Consider the following 21,445-nt stretch of genomic DNA (forward strand, 5'->3'; position numbering starts at 1 on the left):
ATCCAGTGGTTGATGTGTTTTATAAACAGTCCCCTTCGTAGGCATACAGCAATTTCCCACAGTCTCTTTCGTAAATCTACAAAGCTTCCCACAATTTGTTTCGTAGTTTGCGTGTATTCTGCTAATGATTCAAAGTATGGTATTTGGTTTATCTACCACTGAGCCAATCGCACGAGCCTCCTGTCCGTAAGTACTCTTCACCCCAGGTATTTCTATGATGTAAACGTCCCAATATTTGAGACTTGCGATCTAACATCCCCAAACATATTCGGTCTCACATGCGGCTCCCCTTCGTGGAAATGTCTTGGCTCAAACTCGTCTAGTGGTTGAACCGCACGTGTCGCATTACACGCCCTAAATTAGACACTTATGACCCGTTGATAAAATTGTCTGGCTGATGGCAAGTTCGCGAAATACAAAGTTAATATTACATATAATAACAGTAATAATGATATCGGGAACTAAATTAACGACCCATAAATGATGTGGGCTACACAGTTACGATTTGGTTAGAATAACGTTTATTCAGAAAGAAAACTAACAGTGAAAGTGGTCGTATTTAGAGTTACTGCTACACTCGAGCGCATATCCATTTGACACAGTTCGATTATTCACAATTTCATCGTGAAGTACAAGTTACCTAAGCGAAAAGTTTAGTTCACACCAGGCGCGCGGCTGCTCACCGCTCAGAGACCAAGTCCCGCGATACCACACGGCGCGAAATTTTCTAAGTCCGTTCACTTTTTAGCGCCTAAAGACCACCGTCTGCTTTCGCGTCTGCATCCTTTTGGTGTCTCCAGCCGAACCGTCCTCTATGTTGTCTCCAGTCGAACTGTCCCTCTGCCAGTCTCCGGCTGCGTGTTCCACGCGCCGAACGTACTCGCTCATCTGACTAGTGCAGTTCCCTTTCCTGAAGCTGTCCATATGATTGGCTAAGGCTTATTCTACATCATTTACATTTTAACATATGTAAATAATCAAAGCTTGACCACTTTCACGTTGTAAATAAAGTAACAATGATATCCATTACATAATAAACGTTGAACTCTTTAACATAATACCAATGCATTTTCCTTCTTAGCTTTGAATGCCACGGCCAGTAGCCTTGCACCTATGTGCTTTCTGATAAATACATAAAGAACAAAAGTAACTATTATGCACTAAACTTTACAACAAATATTCTATTACCTAATGATTCAGTAAGGTGCCATGCTGTCACCGTTCAATGTGTTTTGTGTGGAGGAAATGATGATCTGTTGCTTAACTATAAATACTGATATTTAAAATTTACTATATCTTTTAAACAAATGCTACAAAGTTGATATTTATAACTTTTATCATTTTAATGATGCACTTCAGTATGAAGTGTAGATCGTTAAGAGCGTTCGGATTTTAGCATTCAGGTCTTTGTTACAAAATTTGTGAATTTCACTTTAACAGTAAATCCTAAACTATTATAGAGATGATCAATATTCAAGTTTTATTGGGATCACCATGAATATTAATGGAAGGTGGCAGATTAAAATTACTGTGGCTCGATTACTACAGAATTAAATATTTTTCATGTTTCCCTTTATGGCCGATCTTAGGTCGCCATATTTAACACTTCTTCATCTTCTTGGCCACAAACGGGTTCTGCTGTGTTTCCCTACGACGTAGGTTCTCGCCTGTCTCATTCCCACACTACAGCGCTTACGCATCAATAGACAATAGACGAGTGTGAGTTTCCCCGTCTAGTGGGGAATCTGCGCCTTTTGTGGCACGCGGTCCTGGACGACAGGGTTCGTTTCACAATTCCTGTAGGCTGACTCTTTCGGCCATATATTTAACTCACATACTCATCAATACTGCCGGCCGAAGTGGCCGTGCGGTTCTAGGCGCTGCAGTCTGGAACCGCGAGACCGCTACGGTCGCAGGTTCGAACCCTGCCTCGGGCATGGATGTGTGCCATGTCCTTAGATTAGTTAGGTTTAACTAGTTCTAAGTTCTAGGGGACTAATGACCTCAGAAGTTGAGTCCTGTAGTGCTCAGAGCCATTTGAACCATTTCATCAATACTGATGCAAAGTATCTTTCATTTTTTTCACGTTCCTCAAACTGAACAACTTTGGATATATTTACATTAAGAGGTAGTTACCGGTCTTTTCGGCCCCCGATGTTTTTTGTCAAGGTCAGACTGAAAACCACTACAACGTTTATGGGAAATCCATTCATCATAGTCAATCACATATTTTGCAGGACGATATGGATAACATCTAATACAATCTTTAAGTCACAACAATTTAATTCTTTCATTGCCGGTTCAGTGTGCTGAAATTACAAGGGGAGTATTTCACTATATTATTAACAATCTAAACTTCAATAGCTACTAAATACAAAAGTAACTTAGTTCTTTTACAGATCTGTCTACTTTTTGATAGGGTTCCAAAGCACACGATAAAAAGAATAGAGTGATATATCATATTTAAAATTTCGCAGAATGAACAGGGAAATGTGTTAAAAGTGAGGCCGAAGTGTTCTTTCAGAGCTGTTCTACGCAGACAGGAAAGTGCTGTGGTAAAAAACTGCTAGCAAACTTCAGCCTTATATCTAGCACAGCTACAGATTTTTAGAATATAGAAATGCTTCGATAGGAAAATATAGATATGTTATGTTACAGTACCTCTCTTTACACGAGATATATAATGATCTTACATTGTTTTTAAACGGGTTTGCTTATATACATCATATGTTGTTGTTGTTGTGGTCTTCAGTCCTGAGACTGGTTTGATGCAGCTCTCCATGCTACTCTATCCTGTGCAAGCTTCTTCATCTCCCAGTACCTACTGCAACCTACATCCTTCTGAATCTGCTTAGTGTACTCATCTCTCGGTCTCCCTCTACGATTTTTACCCTCCACACTGCCCTCCAATGCTAAATTTGTGATCCCTTGATGCCTCAAAACATGTCCTACCAACCGATCCCTTCTTCTAGTCAAGTTGTGCCACAAACTTCTCTTCTCCCCAATCCTATTCAATACCTCCTCATTAGTTACGTGATCTATCCACCTTATCTTCAGTATTCTTCTGTAGCACCACATTTCGAAAGCTTCTATTCTCTTCTTGTCCAAACTAGTTATCGCCCATGTTTCACTTCCATACATGGATACACTCCAAACAAATACTTTCAGAAACGACTTCCTGATACATAAATCTATATTCGATGTTAACAAACTTCTCTTCTTCAGAAACGCTTTCCTTGCCATTGCCAGTCTACATTTTATATCCTCTCTACTTCGACCATCATCAGTTATTTTACTTCCTAAATAGCAAAACTCCTTTACTACTTTAAGTGTCTCATTTCCCAATCTAATTCCCTCAGCATCACAAGATTTAATTGGACTACATTCCATTATCCTTGTTTTGCTTTTGTTGATGTTCATCTTATATCCTCCTTTCAAGACACTGTCCATTCCGTTCAACTGCTCTTCCAAGTCCTTTGCCGTCTGTGACAGAATTACAATGTCATCGGCGAACCTCAAAGTTTTTACTTCGTCTCCATGAATTTTAATACCTACTCCAAATTTTTCTTTTGTTTCCTTTACTGCTTGCTCAATATACAGATTGAATAACATCGGGGAGAGGCTACAACCCTGTCTCATTCCTTTCCCAACCACTGCTTCCCTTTCATGCCCCTCGACTCTTATTACTGCCATCTGGTTTCTGTACAAATTATAAATAGCCTTTCGCTCCCTGTATTTCACCCCTGCCACCTTTAGAATTTGAAAAAGAGTATTCCAGTCAACATTGTCAAAAGCTTTCTCTAAGTCTACAAATGCTAGAAACGTAGGTTTGCCTTTTCTTAATCTTTCTTCTAAGATAAGTCGTAAGGTCAGTATTGCCTCACGTGTTCCAACATTTCGACGGAATCCAAACTGATCCTCCCCGAGGTCCGCATCTATCAGTTTTTCCATTCGTCTGTAAAGAATTCGCGTTAGTATTTTGCAGCTGTGACTTATTAAACTGATAGTTCGGTAATTTTCACATCTGTCAGCACCAGCTTTCTTTGGGATTGGAATTATTATATTCTTCTTGAAGTCTGAGGGTATTTGGCCTGTCTCATACATCTTGCTCACCAGCTGGTAGAGTTTTGTCATGACTGGCTCTCCCAAGGCCGTCAGTAGTTCTAATGGAATGTTGTCTACTCCGGGGGCCTTGTTCCGACTCAGGTCTTTCAGTGCTCTGTCAAACTCTTCACGCAATATCGTATCACCCATTTCGTCTTCATCTACATCCTCTTCCATTTCCATAATATTGTCCTCAAGTACATCACCCTTGTATAAACCTTCTATATACTCCTTCCACCTTTCTGCCTTCCCTTCTTTGCTTAGAACTGGGTTGCCATCTGAGCTCTTGATATTCATACACGTGGTTCTCTTCTCTCCAAAGGTCTCTTTAATTTTCCTGTAGGCAGTATCTATCTTACCCCTAGTGAGATAAGTCTCTACATCCCTACATTTATCATCTAGCCATCCCTGTTTAGCCATTTTGCACTTCCTCTCGATCTCATTTTTGAGACGTTTGTATTCCTTTTTGCCTGCTTCATTTACTGCATTTTTATATTTTCTCCTTTCATCAATTAAATTCAATATTTCTTCTGTTACCCAAGGATTTCTAGCAGGCCTCGTCTTTTTACCTACTTTATCCTCTGCTGCCTTCACTACTTCATCCCTCAGAGCTACCCATTCTTCTTCTACTGTATTTCTTTCCCCTATTCCTGTCAATTGTTCCCTTATGCTCTCCCTGAAACTCTGTACAACTTCTGGTTCTTTCAGTTTATCCAGGTCCCATCTCCTTAATTTCCCACATTTTTGCAGTTTCTTCAGTTTTAATCTACAGGTCATAACCAATAGATTGTGGTCAGAGTCCACATCTGCCCCTGGAAATGTCTTACAATTTAAAACCTGGTTTCTAAATCTCTGTCTTACCATTATATAATCTATCTGATACCTTTTAGTATCTCCAGGGTTCTTCCACGTATACAACCTTCTTTCATGATTCTTAAACCAAGTGTTACCTATGACTAAGTTGTGCTCTGTACAAAATTCTACTAGGCGGCTTCCTCTTTCATTTCTTAGCCCCAATCCATATTCACCTACTATGTTTCCTTCTCTCCCTTTTCCTACACTCGAATTCCAGTCACCCATTACTATTAAATTTTCGTCTCCCTTCACTATCTGAATAATTTCTTTTATTTCATCGTACATTTCTTCAATTTCTTCGTCATCTGCAGAGCTAGTTGGCATATAAACTTGTACTACTGTAGTAGGTGTGGGCTTCGTATCTATCTTGGCCACAATAATGCGTTCACTATGATGTTTGTAGTAGCTTACCCGCATTCCTATTTTCCTATTCATTATTAAACCTACTCCTGCATTACCCCTATTTGATTTTGTGTTTATAACCCTGTAATCACCTGACCAGAAGTCTTGTTCCTCCTGCCACCGAACTTCACTAATTCCCACTATATCTAACTTTAACCTATTCATTTCCCTTTTTAAATTTTCTAACCTACCTGCCCGATTAAGGGATCTGACATTCCACGCTCCGATCCGTAGAACGCCAGTTTTCTTTCTCCTGATAACGACATCCTCCTGAGTAGTCCCCGCCCGGAGATCCGAATGGGGGACTATTTTACCTCCGGAATATTTTACCCAAGAGGATGCCATCATCATTTAATCATACAGTAAAGCTGCATGTCCTCGGGAAAAATTACGGCTGTAGTTTCCCCTTGCTTTCAGCCGTTCGCAGTACCAGCACAGCAACGCCGTTTTGGTTAATGTTGCAAGGCCAGATCAGTCAATCATCCAGACTGTTGCCCCTGCAACTACTGAAAAGGCTGCTGCCCCTCTTCAGGAATCACACGTTTGTCTGGCCTCTCAACAGATACCCCTCCGTTGTGGTTGCACCTACGGTACGGCCATCTGTATCGCTGAGGCACGCAAGCCTCCCCACCAACGGCAAGGTCCATGGTTCATGGGGGGGGATACATCATATATACATCATAAAATCAAAAATCTATCAGTGTAAACTGTATAACAAAATGCTCACACTTTTCCCTGTCAAAAATACCTGTTTTGGTGTCTTGCTTGAAGCAGCTGTTAAATGCTGCAGGTAAGCTGAGCTATGTGAGGCAAACACTGGCGTGCATATCGCACTTTTCTGGGATAGACCCGAAACCATTCCGGTACCAACGAATGACTGTTAATCGAGTATAACACGCTTTCTTATTGTAATCAGTTAGTACGCACTGTTTAATGACTTTGACGACGAAAGAACATCAGGCTATAGTCCGCATTACTTAATTTGCTGGAAACTGGTTACTAGTTTTCTGAGGACAACAAAACTAAATGAGACTAATTAATGTGTACGTGAAACTTTCATATTTCTGGCTGCACATGGCCCGAGTAAATAGCTATTTCTGATCTAAATTTCAGGTTTTCTAAGAGCACTTACTTCGATCAATTCTTGTCGCGCCCGAGTTCCTGACTACCTTGCCCCTGTTTCCTTCTTTCAAGTTCTCCGAAGATAGGATTCTAAAAATCTTTCTGTCACGTCATTTCTGATTTCTTTGAGCCATTTCGACCAGGAAGTCTTTCCTCTGTTTGATATGGCCGAAAATTTCCTTACATACCTTGATTTCATTCATTCTAACCAGCTTTTCGTATCTTTTCCCAACGCCACCCTGAACTGACCACTTTTCTCATATAGTTCTTCATTGCATTTATTTCTCCGTTAACCGGAATCGTGGTGGCCCAAGCATTTTCCTCTTACTTCTCCTTGTTCTCTATTTCTTCTTAGCCCTATTCAGGCACTAAGCTGCGTATAACCATTCTGGTTTCTCACTGTAATGTAATATGTTTTGTCTTAGGTATTCATAAACCGCTTCAGCTGTATTTAGTCCTTTATTTTTAGATCACTAGTTGTTTCGTAGCACTAAGGCCACACTTTCACGTGAACGCTCATTGAAGCGCCAAAGAAACTGGTATAGACATGCGTATTCAAATACAGACATACGTTAACAGGCGGAATACGATGCTGCGGTCGCAATGCATACATAAGACAAGTGTCTGGCGCAGTTTTTAGATCGGTTATCGCTGCTACAATGGCAGGTTATCAAATTTAAGTGAGTTTGAACGTGGTTTTATGGTCGGCGCACGAGCGACTGGACACAGCATCTCCGAGGTAACGATGAAGTGGGGACTTTCCCGTACGACCATTTCACCAAGGTACCGTGAATGTTAAGGAATCCGACAAAACATCAAATCTCCGACATCGCTGCGGCCGGAAAAAGATCCTGCAAGAACGGGACCAACGACTACTGAAGAGAATCGTTCAATGTGATAGAAGTGCAACCCGTCCGCAAATTGCTGCAAATTTCAATGCTGGGTCATCAACAAGTATCAGCATGCGAATCATTCAACAAAACATCATCGAAATGGGTTTTCGGAGCCGAAGGCCCACGACAGAAAGCTTTACGCCTCTCCTGGGTCCGATAACACCGACATTGGACTGTTGATGACTGGAAACATGTTGCTTGTTCGAATGAGTCTCGTTTCATATTGTATCGAGCAGATCGACGGGTACGGGTGAGGAGACAACCTAATGAATCCACGCACCCTGCATGTCAGAAGGGGACTGTTCAAGGTCGTAGAGGCTCTGTAATGGTGTGGGGGACGCGTGCAGTTGAAGTGATAAGAGGCCCCTGATACGTCTAGATGCGACACTGACAGGTGACAAGTACATAAGGATCCTGTCTAATCACCTACATCCATTCACGTCCATTATGCATTTTACAGACTTATGGAATTCCAGCAGGACAATGCAACACCACACAAATCCAGAATCGCTATAGAGTGGCTCCAGGAACTTTCTTCTGCGTTTAAACACTTCCACTGTCCACCAAAGTCCCCGGTCATGAACATTATTGAGCACATGTGGGATGCCTTGCATCGTGCTATTCAGAAGAGATCTCCAATCCCTCGTACTCTTACGGATTGATGGACAGCCCTGTAGGATTCATGGTGTCATTTCCATCCACTACTACTTCAGACATTAGTCAAGTCCATGCCATGTCGTGTTGTGGCAATTCTACGCGCTCGCTGGAGACCTACACGATATCAGGTAGGCGTACCGACTTTCTTTGGCTCTTTAGTGTATGACTACAGCCGGCCGGAGTGGCCGAGCGGTTCTAGGCGCTACAGTCTGGAACCGCGCTACCGCTACGGTCGCAGATTCGAATCCTGCCTCGGGTATTCATGTGTGTGATGTCCTTAGGTTAGTTAGGTTTAAGTAGTTCTAAGTTTAGGGGACTGATGACCTCAGAAGTAAAGTCCCATAGTGCTCAGAGCCACTTGAACCATTTTGTATGACTAAAACATTAGAACTGAAAAGCATAAGGCATTTGTTGTCCATTAGAAAAAAACCGCTAAAAGGCGGTATGTCATGGAATAAAACAGCCGGGTTCCAATACTTTGGATGGGTCCACTTCTCCAATTTTGGCTTTGCTTGAGAAGAATTAGATGTATTGTTGTTCTTAAGTGATAACTGATACACCATTTCCAACATTCTTGCCTTGAGTGCCCTATACTTCAAGTCCCTACTTCTTGTAATAACTTGTTAACGTATTTAAATCCACGCAATTTTGAATCTGTACCTGAGCTTAGTTCAACAGATTCGTAACCGCTTTTATGTATGCTTTCTGTCGGGTATTACAAGTCCTGTTTTTCTTTGCAACTCTTTTCAAAACATTGATCTTCCTTGTTGTAGCCTCTACGTTTTGTGAACAATATTGCAAGATAAAATTTCCTACAGATTAACTCTGTGCGCCGGACCGAGACGTGAACTCGGGACATCTGCCTTTCGCGAGCACGTGCTCTACCATTTGAGCTACCCAAGCATGACTCACGACCCGTTCTTATAGTTTTAATTCCGCCAATACATCTCCTACCTTCCAAACTTCACATAAGCTCTCCTGCATCTTTGCAGAACTAGCACTCCTGGAAGAAAGGATACTGCGGAGACATAGCTTAGCCACAGTCTGCGGGGAGGGGGGTTCCAGAATGAAATTTTCACTCTGCAGCGGAGTGTGCGCTGATATGAGACTTTCTGGAAGATTAAAACTGTGTGCCAGACGGAGATGCGAACTCGGGATCTTTGGCTTTTGCGGGTCAAGTGCTCTACCATCTTAACTACCCAAGCTCGACTCACGACCTGTCCTCACAGCTTTAATTCCGCCAGTACTTCGTCTCCTACCTACTGGTGTGTAATCATTTCCAGTCAAAGATCAGTTCATTTGGACCAGGCGTCCCAGACCACTACACGTAAATGCCTACACCATTACGGATCAACCACCAGCTTACACAGTGTCTTGTTGACAACTGGGATCTATGGTGTCATCTGACCCGACCACGAACTTCTAGGGTTCAACCGATATGGTCAGGAGCCCACAAGAGGCGCTGCGGACGATGTCGTGCTGTTAGAAAAGGCACTCGCGTCGTTCGTTTGGTTCCACAGCCCATTAACGCCAAATGTCGCCACACTGTCCTAACAGATACTTTCGTTGTGCGTCCCACAGTTGTTTCTGCAGTTATTTCACTGAGTGTTGCTTGTGTGTTAGCACTGACACCTCTACGCAAACGCTGCTGCTCCCAGTCGTTAAGTGAAGGCCGTCAGCCTCTGCGTTGTCCATGGTGAGAAGTAATGTCTGAAATTTGGTATTCTCGGCACACTCTTGACGCTGTGGATCTCAAAAGATTGAACTCCAGAAAGATTTCCAAAATGGAATGTCCGATGTGTCTAGCTCCAACTACCAATCAGCGTTTAAAATCTGTAAATTCAGGACGTACGCTCATAATCACTTTGGAAACCTCTTCACGTGAATCATGTGAGTACAAATGACAGTTCCGAGAACGTGGTACTACCGCCATCTATATGCGTGCATATGTCTATCCCAGGACTTTTGTCACCTCAGTCGCTTCATACCGGCGGGTGGAGTTGAAACCAGACTGTTCATTTTATCGAAATGTAAGCCTTCAAAGTGAAGCTTGAATTGATTGAAATGTTACCAAACGAATTAAGTTTCCCTATACATCATCTCACGGTTGTGGTTCCATCTCGCCATAGTATTGTAGGTCTAGGCTGAAGTGGCTGCAGAAACAGTCACTGGCGACGCCAACGATCTCGCCAATGGCAAAGTGCAAATCTGCCCGAAATTTTTCTCACTCGCACGATACATCATCGATTTTCCGTGGGCTACATTTGCATTTTTTACTGAATTCAGATTGACTGAGCTCTGGATCTTTCGTGTGCCGATTGATGAAGCTCCTAAGAACGTGATAGCCTTCCCTCATATTTCTTTTTGGTTAACCGATAACGTTAATCCTACCATTTTACACAGAAAATAGTCTCTTCACTCCTTCGCTCTATATCTTTCTGTGACAAATGATCCAGTTTTCATCAGTGCAGCAGAACTTCTTTGTCTAGCCCAGAGTTTATCCTTGCGATACTTCTGTTTCTCTCTCTCTATCTCATTTTTTTAAAGCCTATCTGTACATGTAGCAATGTCTCGCGTTTTCAGAGGACCAAACCTCTGGATCCCCGTTCCATTATCGTGGTGGTTATCTGTAGCGTCTGGTGCTGTCCAGAGAAAAAGTCAGCTTCCTATATTAGAGCACAATAGTGCCTACCGCTAAAAGGAGTTCTTTCTCACTCCACTCCCACATTGTAAAACGTTTCGAGCAAAGCATAGCACCACAGGAGATCCTGTGATCGTTCGTAACTGAGTAATGTAACATTACTCTTCATTTACGCTTGATTCGAATTTGAGAGCATTGAAAACATTCTGGCAGGGAAGGGATAGTAAGAGTCGTCTGCCGTCCTTGGAGACATTATACAGAAAGCCTCTCGAGGGAGAGACGCGGGTCAATAGCCCACGGAAATCGGCCAGCCTTTTGTACTGCCGCCCCTGGAGTCAAGCTTGGTATACAAACACAGATCAAATGCTGACAGTTGACTGTCGACATTCAGCGGTTCCTGCTCCGCGTACAGCCTTTGTTCTTCTATATGACTGTAGATCTGAAAATGACCATCTGATGATAGAAACTCGTCACTTTTCCATAAATGTGCCTTGCGATCTAGACTGTTATTTGCATTTTGTGTTTTGTTCGCTAATGTCTCCAATAACGTTTTGAAAAATAATCCAGAAAAACAGTCGCATGACTTGCGAAATATCTTCAGGCAGCGTAAGCAAATAGAAACTAAAATGAGTGTGGTACAACTGTCGTTTGGTTGGAATTATTTTGTTAAATATTAATAAACTTCAAGCTACATTACCGGTCAGTCTTTTAGCATGACTTCCATTTAGCATTCACTTTCGTTGGTTTCACCAACTCACCATCATATGACCACCTTTCAACCTAACCCCGGCCTCAGGCTACACTGCACATCAGCCTGTCACCACAGACAAATTGTCCAATTTTAGCCGAACGCCAGTTGTACATTACTCATTTTAGCGATTCATATAAGGATGTGTAGATGCTCCTGGGGAAAGACGCACTGGTGTGCTGTAACCAGAGTGCAAACAGCCATCTAGTCTAAGGCTAGCGATCCTTTCATGATTTTCTTTCACTCTCCAAGCATTATGTTTCACACTTAAAAACATTATTGCAGATGAGCTATAGCTATCAAAAGTCGAAATATGTTTATGTCATTCTCCAGTCCCTTTACTTTGTAGACGAATATACAATAGTAGTGCGTGTCAATCGACGTGACCCTGAAAATCATGTAATGTGTGTGTATGTGTGTGTGTGTGTGTGTGTGTGTGTGTGTGTGTGTGTGTGAGAGAGAGAGAGAGAGAGAGAGAGGGGGGGGGGGGGGGAGAGATATCTGCTAGGGATCAGCTGGCATCGGCGGTGATCCAGGCATGGAGATGCGAGGTGAGCTTATTTATTCCAGAGCAATATTTTTTCGAAGAGGTGTTTACGCACTCGCATTATACTCGTATTCAGATCATATTCAGCCAGTTAGCGTTTTTTTTCAAATTCAGAAGTCAGAGAAGACCAGTATCATTCAGATCTCCCTGTCAGTTTTACGATTCTAACGTGCTCCATGAGTGAATGGAACGGGAAGAAAATCAAATGTGATGTAGAATGGGAAGTGCTATCTGCATACACTTTGAAACGTCCCCTTTAATAAATTAAGAATGACAATGCTGGAAAAACTCTTACGCTACTTGATTTTCAAACAGCTGAGCAAAACTGAACGTACTCAGACATTTCTCTCTTTACTTCTTCTGATCATCACTAAACTGACACACAATATTTTTGGCGCAATACAATCTGATATTCTATAATCCCTACAAAAGAATGGCTCTGACTGACAATAACCTATACCTTTCATGAATCACTTACCTCACAAAAATTTTCGTTACTCGAACTACTGCAGTACAGTGAGCGCCAATACTGCCACCTAAATAAAATATTCTAGCTACTGAAGGCACTAACTACTGAAGGCACTAGTTACTGATATGCATTGTTAGCAAATGAAAGATTTTGATAGAGAATAAACATGTATTTACCTTAATAGTGTTCAAAAGTCATAATATATATACCAGTTCATGACACCCAGTCTTACAAATTTCCTTTTTCTGACGGACACCCGTCCACACCATCCGCTCTCAACACTCTGCCATCTCTCTCTCCACATCCACCAATGCTGGAGGTTCACCTCCAACTGCGCAACGCTACGCGCAGTTCACATCTCACTGCCCAACACTACAATAGCGAATATTCCAACAACGCCAGCCAGCCACTGACTGCATACAGCACAGTCAGTGATTTTCATACAGAGTGTTACGTGACGTTACCAACATGAGCAGTGGCTGTCATCAATATTAGGTCGCTTCACTATTCCTTGTAGTATGGATTTTATTTCCAAATACTTGTTTAAGAAGCAAACATTATTTCAATAAATGAAAAATGAAGTGTTTCAATAAATGTGTGCTATGGAATAAAATTTATCGAGTAATGTAAGTTAATATCTTCTTACTTAATATTTCACACGTTATCATTATAACGTCTTTAATATTTGGTCACAATACAATGATTCTTCAATACAGTAATACTACTCTTCTTCAACACTTCGTGGAATTTCTCTTGTGGTTCATATCCACTTTCACACATCTTGCATGTTACCACGAACTCTGCAGTGTACTCATGCCCAAGTAGCTCCCTTTCTTTGTTCTCAATGTTTTCGCAATTTCTTCTCAGATGACTGCAGTTATTCTCCTATGGAATTCGTCCTATAAATTTATGGGGGATTAAATAAGCACAGGCTAAAGAGATCGAGTATGAACCAGTTATAAAGATTTCACTTTTACGACGAATTTTAATGCTTCGGATGTTTATGTTGGAAAAATACCATGCACCCCATCCGCCGTGTTGTAGAACACGTTGAAAATTTTTAAATTGCTACTTGTCATGTCTATCGCTTGCTGAAAACACGAAGTTATCCTCATCGGCAAATATTACATCATTCCACGGCTGTGATCCTTCGTTAACCCGCAGCAAAGAACCCCAATTTTCAATCGTGGCCTGGGAAAAATGTCTCTTGTCCCAATATTGCTACTGTGAATGCGTGCAGTCTATAAAAATAAAGCCACCAGAGGACATTAGGTGGAAGGCACTTGTTTACCCGTAGAGTTACTGCTCAGTTCGCTTCTCGTAGCCGCACGGCTCACAAATGCGCGGTGTATCAGCGTTCGGTAACTAATGACCTCGAATGTAGACAGCTTCTTATTGTTCACCATCACAGGTTGGAAGCCGATCTGCGCTTTCAGCAGCGCAAGGTGGTAACAGTTCAACATCCGGCTACGATGTGACTTCCAGCTTATGTCCTATGGTGGCTTTAGTTTTTTATGCACTGCATGTATTGGCAGTGGCAATTTTGGAACACAAGGTATTCTGCCAGGCCGTGATTGAAAGCTGGGGCTCTTTGCAGTCGCAATTTGTGATGTTACTTGACAGTCTACCTACTGTCTATATCTTCCTAACAGTTGTTTGGGCATGGACATGACGCCCTACTGCTGCTGGATAAACTACTTTTTTAATCAGGTCTCGGTAAGTCCATCTTTATACAGGATATTTCGGGCTTTTGGCTATGCAGCATAAACTGCCAAATCAACAACACCTTCAGTAGTTTACAGGAAGGCAGGCCGGTGTTACCGTGCGGTCTAGGCGCTTCAGTCTGGAACCGCGTGACCGCTCCGGTCGCAGGTTCGAATCCTGCCTCGGGCATGGATGTGTGTGATGTCCTTAGGTTAGTTAGGTATAAGTAGTTCTAAGTTCTAGGGGACTGATGACCACAGATGCTAAGTCCCATAGTGCTCAGAGTCAGTCTACAGAAAGTTCGGAAATTCCCGTTAAAAACTTGTAGGTGTTGTGGAGGGCAGTGGGTACATAATATTTTGGATAGGAATCCATGCCTAGAAACGTGGCGGTTTCAATCCAGGTGTGTAACGGTCTTGTGAGGTAAAGAGAAAAGTCTCAGACTTGCTTCTCCTGGTATGCAATAGGCTAGACATGATATGCACCACGTTGAACGGTCTCCTCGTGTTACTTAACGTCTGCGAGCCTTTTGTAGAGACAGAGAAAGCCCTGCTGGCACGAGTTCTGGCTGCTGCACTAGGCACTACAGAGACACCAGGTGGGATGGGTGAGCGTGTACCAGAACTTGCCTCGAAGGTACAACGTGTGTAACAACGCTGTTGGACACCATGTCGAGTCACTGTTGTAATGCATCAGTGCTGTTCTGTACACACAGTACTCTTGGTTCTTTTTTGTTATGTAATAATGTAAACATGTAATCTTTCAGTTTTAACACAAACAAAGTTGCTTAAGTGGTAAATGGATGTTTTGTTATGTTTACTTTTGAATTGTTCCTAATAATTGTAATCCGTCTCGCCTAATTCAATTCCTTAAACATCTTATCTGAAACCGTAATACAACGAAAAAGGTACGTTTCCGGACATGGGTTCCTATTCAAAATATTGTGTACTCACGCCCCTCTACAGTTCTGTTGTGGGGACCTGCTCATCCTACTGTTGAAGAGCTTGCCCAAGTCCACAGCTTATTGTGATTAACAGTTCACTTTGAATATCATAAGAACGCGTTAGGCGTTTCGCAAGGAGTCGTTACGGAAGTACTTTACCCATTAACTTCCGAAATGTTAAGTAGAATTTGTGACGAGGAAGCGAGTGATACAGCTTAAATAGCCTCCTCGTATTAAATGGGAGCTTCATCACAAGCAATTTTGGTGTGTACAGTCGACCTGCGATTGTATTGAGGGGTTCCGCATCGCCGTGGTTTCCTTAGTGCTTCAACTCACGAAGTCAGATATTGTTCAGAATATTTTACGGGGCATGAAACCCGAGGATCGTCCACGGGTCGTATTTTCCAATAATCCTACTTCCCTGTCGGAACTGGATAAACTACGTAATTGTTTGTATCGAGGGGTTGAGGTTTTCCGATGGAAGCCGTGAGGAAACCAGTAATCTTGTCCCTCGAACTTACTAGTGTGTCATGCATTCGAGAAGTATCCCCTCTTTTCAGCCTAAAGCTTCTAAGATGCTGCTCCAGGCGGGTGTAAAATGAATGTGCGCAACGGAAAATAATAAGCGCTAAAATGAAGATTTGGCTTTGTCTGACTACCCCCTGAGGCAGATCTTAGGATCTCTTAATTCTATAAATCACAATATAAACACAAACGAATGATGAAGGCAACAAATCCTACTAAATGAGAAACGTTGTTCCTGCTTAAATATTTTTTGTAGACCTAAGAAAAAACCTTTATATTACAAAGTTTACATTCCTAAGCAAAATTACTAATCAGATGCCCAGCTCTACCACTTATTATGAGTGCGCGATCTAATTTCAATAACGCGAAATGTCTGACATCATCCACGTACCAAATACTAGAAGACATTATTTTCAAAGATGATCTACGGTGGTGTGGAACCACAGTGGAAATAAACTAATGTGATCACAGCTTTTTAGCTTTTATAGCCTAATAAGCAGAAGCAATCTGCGATATGATCGTATGTACTGCGTCGGTGCGCCGAAGTGATAGTTCTCGTGCTCGTCTGCGACGATGGAAGAACTCCAACCACAAATAAACTCTTTCAAACACTAGGACGGCAGAAGGCGGTCATCTGACTAATATACTCTCATACTGTCTTCTCCTGTCTGTGTTCTACAGACCAGAAACGAGAACTTCTAGCCACAAGGTCGGAGTTCAGATAACGTCTAACGTAAGTATAGACAGAGGAAGTGCTCCCAATTACTGAACGCTGCGTACCCTACGACAACTTCGAACCCAGACGTGAGGTCCAGAATCGTATAAGTTCGCGACAGTACAGTGCCTAACCGTTCTAACTATAAAATCTCCTGAGAGCAAAGACAGCAAGTCCGTCTGTACCAAGAAAGCTGATACCGAGCGACCATTACACACGGGCGCTCACAACGGAAGACTTCGTCCCTCTACCGCTGGCCTCCCAGCAAGGCTCGGCTCCCCACACTCGTAATTCCGAAAACGAATCATATTCCCGGAACCACGGGATATTCTCCCTGTCTACAGATTCTTCCGAACGGCGACCAACCATATTTTAGTCTTTAGTCGTCCAGCGCGGAAAGTTTGAGAGGAAAGCCTTATACTCGTAAAATGGTACGCTTCAGAGTAAAAATCCTTGGAAATAACCCAGCCTACGTGGTTTCCGAGGTGACGCTTCCTCGTTCCTCTGAACTGCATCCAAGATTTTCGTAGTTTCCGAAGTGTAATCCTTCCCGGCTGTTCTAGGAGCTTCAGTCTGGAACAGCGCGACCGCTACTATCGCAGATTTGATTCCTGCCTCAGGCATGGATGTGTGTCATGTCTTTAGGTTAGTTAGGTTTACGTAGTTCTAAGTTCTAGGGGACTGATGACAGCAGCTGTTAAGTCCCATAATGCTCAGAGCCATTTTAACCATTTCTTTAATCAAGATTTAACCATGTTTCCACGAGTGATAGGACACAGCATCTCTGAGGAAGCGATGAAGTGGGGTTTTTCCGGTACGATCATTTCACGAGTGTACCGTGAATATCTGATTCTGAAATAACGGGACAAACCACGATTGAAGAGAATCGTTCAACGTGACAGAAGTGCAACCCTTCCGTAGATTGCTGTAACTTTCAATGCTGGGCCATCAACAAGTGTCATTGTGCGAACTATCCAACGAAACATCGTCGATAAGGGCACTCGGGTATCTTTGAAAACTGTACGACAGAAAGTTTTACGCCTCTCCTGGACCCACCAATACCGACACTGGACTGTTGTTGACTGGAAACATGTTGTTTGGTCGGACGAGTCTCGCTTCAAATTGTATCGTGCTGATGGACGTGTACAGATATGGAGAAAATTTCATGAACCCACGGACCCCGCATGTCAGCAGGGACTGTTCATGTTGGTGGAGACTCTGTAATGGTACTGGGCGTGTACAGTTGGAGTGATAAGGGGCCCATGATACGTCTAGATACGACTCTGAGAGACGACAAGTACGTAAGCATCCTGTCTGATCACTTGCATCCATTCATGTCCATTGTGCATTCCAGCAATACAGTGAGGCACCCCACACGTCCAGAAATGCTACAGAGTGGCTCCAGGAACACTCTTCCGACTGGCCACCAAACTCCCGAGGCACGAACATTATTGATCATATGTGGGATGCCTTGCAACGTGCTGTTCAGAAGGGATCTGCAGCCCCTCGTGTTGCTGGGGATTTATGGACAGCCCTGCAGGATTCATGGTATCTGTACTCTGAGACATTAGTCTAGTAGATCCCTTGTCGTGTTGCGGCACTTCTGCGCGCTCGCGGCGGTTCTACACGATATTGGGAAGGTGTACCGGTTTCTTTGGCTCTTCAGTGGATAAGGTACATGTTAGCCACATTAAAGAAAGTAGCCAGACTTAGCCCTAACCTACATAGGGTTGCGGGCTAGATACTTCGGTCGTCGTGCAGCACTTTGGTCGATAAAATATTTTAAAAGTATGGCGGATTTGTTTACCATGAATATGTTGCATAACAGTTGTGGATGTCCCACAAAAAAAATTTACCCTGTATATTGCTGGTTTCCTCATGTAATTTCAGCATAATTATTGAAGTAAAATTAAAGTAAAAATCTTAGTAATAGATTTTGGTTGAAATATTTCTTTTGCTGCAATTCTTTTTGTAGCTCGTTCCCTCTACGCGCGCGAGCGCGCGCGCGCGCGCCCCTGTGTGTGTGTGTGTGTGTGTGTGTGTGTGTGTGTGTGTGTGTGTACGGTCTGGTCCGCAACGCGTGGAGCGCAGCGAGCAACAGGTTGTGGGCGCGACGCGACTGTACATTCCGCCCATGGCTGGGCTCGGCGAGGCGTGTGTGCAGCCGGGATGCGCCCGCACGGCTGTTGAGACGGTCAGGCGCGGCGACCTTGGGCCGGCTGTGTGGGAACGCACGCAGCCCAGACGGACCCGGCCCTTGGCTGCGCCGGTCACTGGAAGGTCAGCGCCGCGGGCCGCACTCCTTCTACTGTAGTGTGCCGTGCTCGCCACATGATTACCACTTACAGCTCCGGTAACACAACGAATACGAGTGCACACTGGAACTGATCGTCCAAAGGAATGTAGGAAGTTCACTTAAACAAAGGAATATAGCAATGTAAGCCACTGACGAATACTTCAGCTGATCGACCAAAGAAGGAAATCAGAAGATTCACATCCACATCTACATTTATACTCCGCAAGCCACACAACGGTGTGTGGCGGAGGGTACTTTACGTGACACTGTCATTACCTCCCTCTCCTGTTCCAGTCGCGTATGGTTCGCGGGAAGAACGACTGCCGGAATACCTCAGTGCGCCCTCGAATCTCTCTAATTTTACATTCGTGATCTCCTCGGGAGGTATAAGTAGCGGGAAGCGATATATTCGATACCTCATCCAGAAAAGTACCCTCTCGAAACCTGGACAGCAAGCTACACCGCGATGCAGAGCGCCTCTCTTGCAGAGTCTGCCACTTCTGCTTGCTAAACATCTCCGTAACGCTATCACGCTTACCAAATAACCCTGTGACGAAACGCGCCGCTCTTCTTTGGCTCTTCTCTATCTCCTCTGTCAACCCGACCTGGTACGGATCCCACACTGATGAGCAATACTCAAGTATAGGTCGAACGAGTGTTTTGTAAGTCACCTCCTTTGTTGATGGATTACATTTTGTAAGGAGTCTCCCAATGAATCTCAACCTGGTACCCGACTTACCAACAATTAATTTTAGATGATCATTCCACTTCAACTCGTTCCGTACATATACTGCCGGATATTTTACAGAAGTAACTGCTACCAGTGTTTATTCCACTATCATATAATCATACAATAAAAGATCCTTCTTCCTATGTATTCGCAATACAAATGGTTCAAATGGCTCTGAGCACTATGGGACTTAACATCTATGGTCATCAGTCCCCTAGAACTTAGAACTACTTAAACCTAACTAACCTAAGGACATCACACAACACCCAGCCATCACGAGGCAGAGAAAATCCCTGACCCCGCCGGGAATTGAACCCGTCGCAATACATTACATTTGTCTATGTTAAGGGTCAGTTGCCACTCCCTACACCATGTGCCTATCCGCTGCAGATCTTCCTGCATTTCGCTACAATTTTCTAATGCTGCAACTTCTCTGTATACTACAGCATCATCCGCGAAAAACCACATGGAACTTCCGACACTATCTACTAGGTCATTTATATATATTGTGAAAAGCAATGGTCCCATAACATTCCCCTGTGGCACGCCAGAGGTTACTTTAACGTCTGTAGACGTCTCTCCTTTGAGAACAACATGCTGTGTTCTGTTTGCTAGAAACTGTCCAATCCAGCCACACAGCTGGTCTGATATTCCGTAGGCTCTTACTTTGTTTATCAGGCGACAGTGCGGAACTGTATCGAACGCCTTTCGGAAGTCAAGGAAAATGGCTTCTACCTGGGAGCCTGTATCTAATATTTTCTGGGTCTCATGAACAAATAAAGCGAGTTGGGACTCACACGATCGCTGTTTCCGGAATACATGTTGATTCCTACAGAGTAGATTCTGGGTTTCCAGAAACGACATTGATACGCGAGAAAAAAAACATGCGATATAAGCCACCTGGAAATGCTACAGTTAATTGATGAAAAAAGAAAATGCAGAAAATGTGGTAAAATAAACGAATACATAAATAAAACCAATTGGAAATATGTCAGCTGATCGACGGAATAAGTAAGTACAAAAAACTTCAGTCAAGAAAAGGAATACAGCAGTATAAGTCAGCTAAAAAAGAAATCAACAAGCATCCCAATTCGGTTTTACAAAGAGTACACAGCATTGGCCCCTTACTTAGTTTTCATTTATCGCGAATCTCTCGCCCACTGCAAAGATCCAAGCGATTGGAAGAAAGCACAACTTACTGCTGTATATAGGAAGGGTAAAAAATGGGCCTGCGAAATTACAGGCCAATATCGGTAACACCAGCTTTCTGCAGAATACTAGAACAATCAATAGAATTGTCAATTCGAATATAATAAATTTCCTTGAGAGGAAAATGAAACCTGGTAGTCAAGGGAAGGATGGATTCGGTTACGATTGAGGACGGGGCGTAATCAGTTACTGTTGGTTGCCTTTTACAGTTACACACACTTCATTTTAAACCGGTAATTCCAGACTCAACAATAAATAAATATACCACAACTTATTAATGAAGCAATAAACAACTGTGTAAGTAATAGTGTTTTCAGTGAGTTACAATTTAGAAAATCACCTTTAAATACAGATACTGCACATAATGTTCTGAAAGGAAGCCACTGTGATCTGGGCAGAAGGCCTTACACGCCAGGAATGGCAATAAATTAAGAAGTGTGAAACTCGATGCAACTTACAAATTACAGGTATTGAAATATTAATGGCAAACACAGCAGAATGCATCAGACGCCAGGAATGGCAATAAATTAAGAACTGTGTGAAACTCGATGCAACTTACAAATTACAGGTATTGAAATATTAATGGCAAACACAGCAGAATGCATCAGACGCCAGGAGTGGCAGTAAATAAGGTTTTAAAGGCTTCATGGGTAAATACAAATACCAAAATAGAATTTTAAGGCAAGTGACCACAATCACGTCTGAAGGCATTACAGGCCAGGAAAAGCAATGATATCAAAAATTAGAAACCTGCTGTAAAACAGCAAATACAATAGCAAAGGTTAATTTAAAAAAAAGCAAGCAAATGATCACCACACGGGTGAAATAAGATGATGGTAAACTGTGTAACACAACCCTTAGCATCCAGTAAACACTACACTGCTA

Source organism: Schistocerca gregaria, chromosome 7 (genome assembly GCF_023897955.1).
Source record: "Schistocerca gregaria isolate iqSchGreg1 chromosome 7, iqSchGreg1.2, whole genome shotgun sequence".
NCBI classification, from domain to species: domain Eukaryota; kingdom Metazoa; phylum Arthropoda; class Insecta; order Orthoptera; family Acrididae; genus Schistocerca; species Schistocerca gregaria.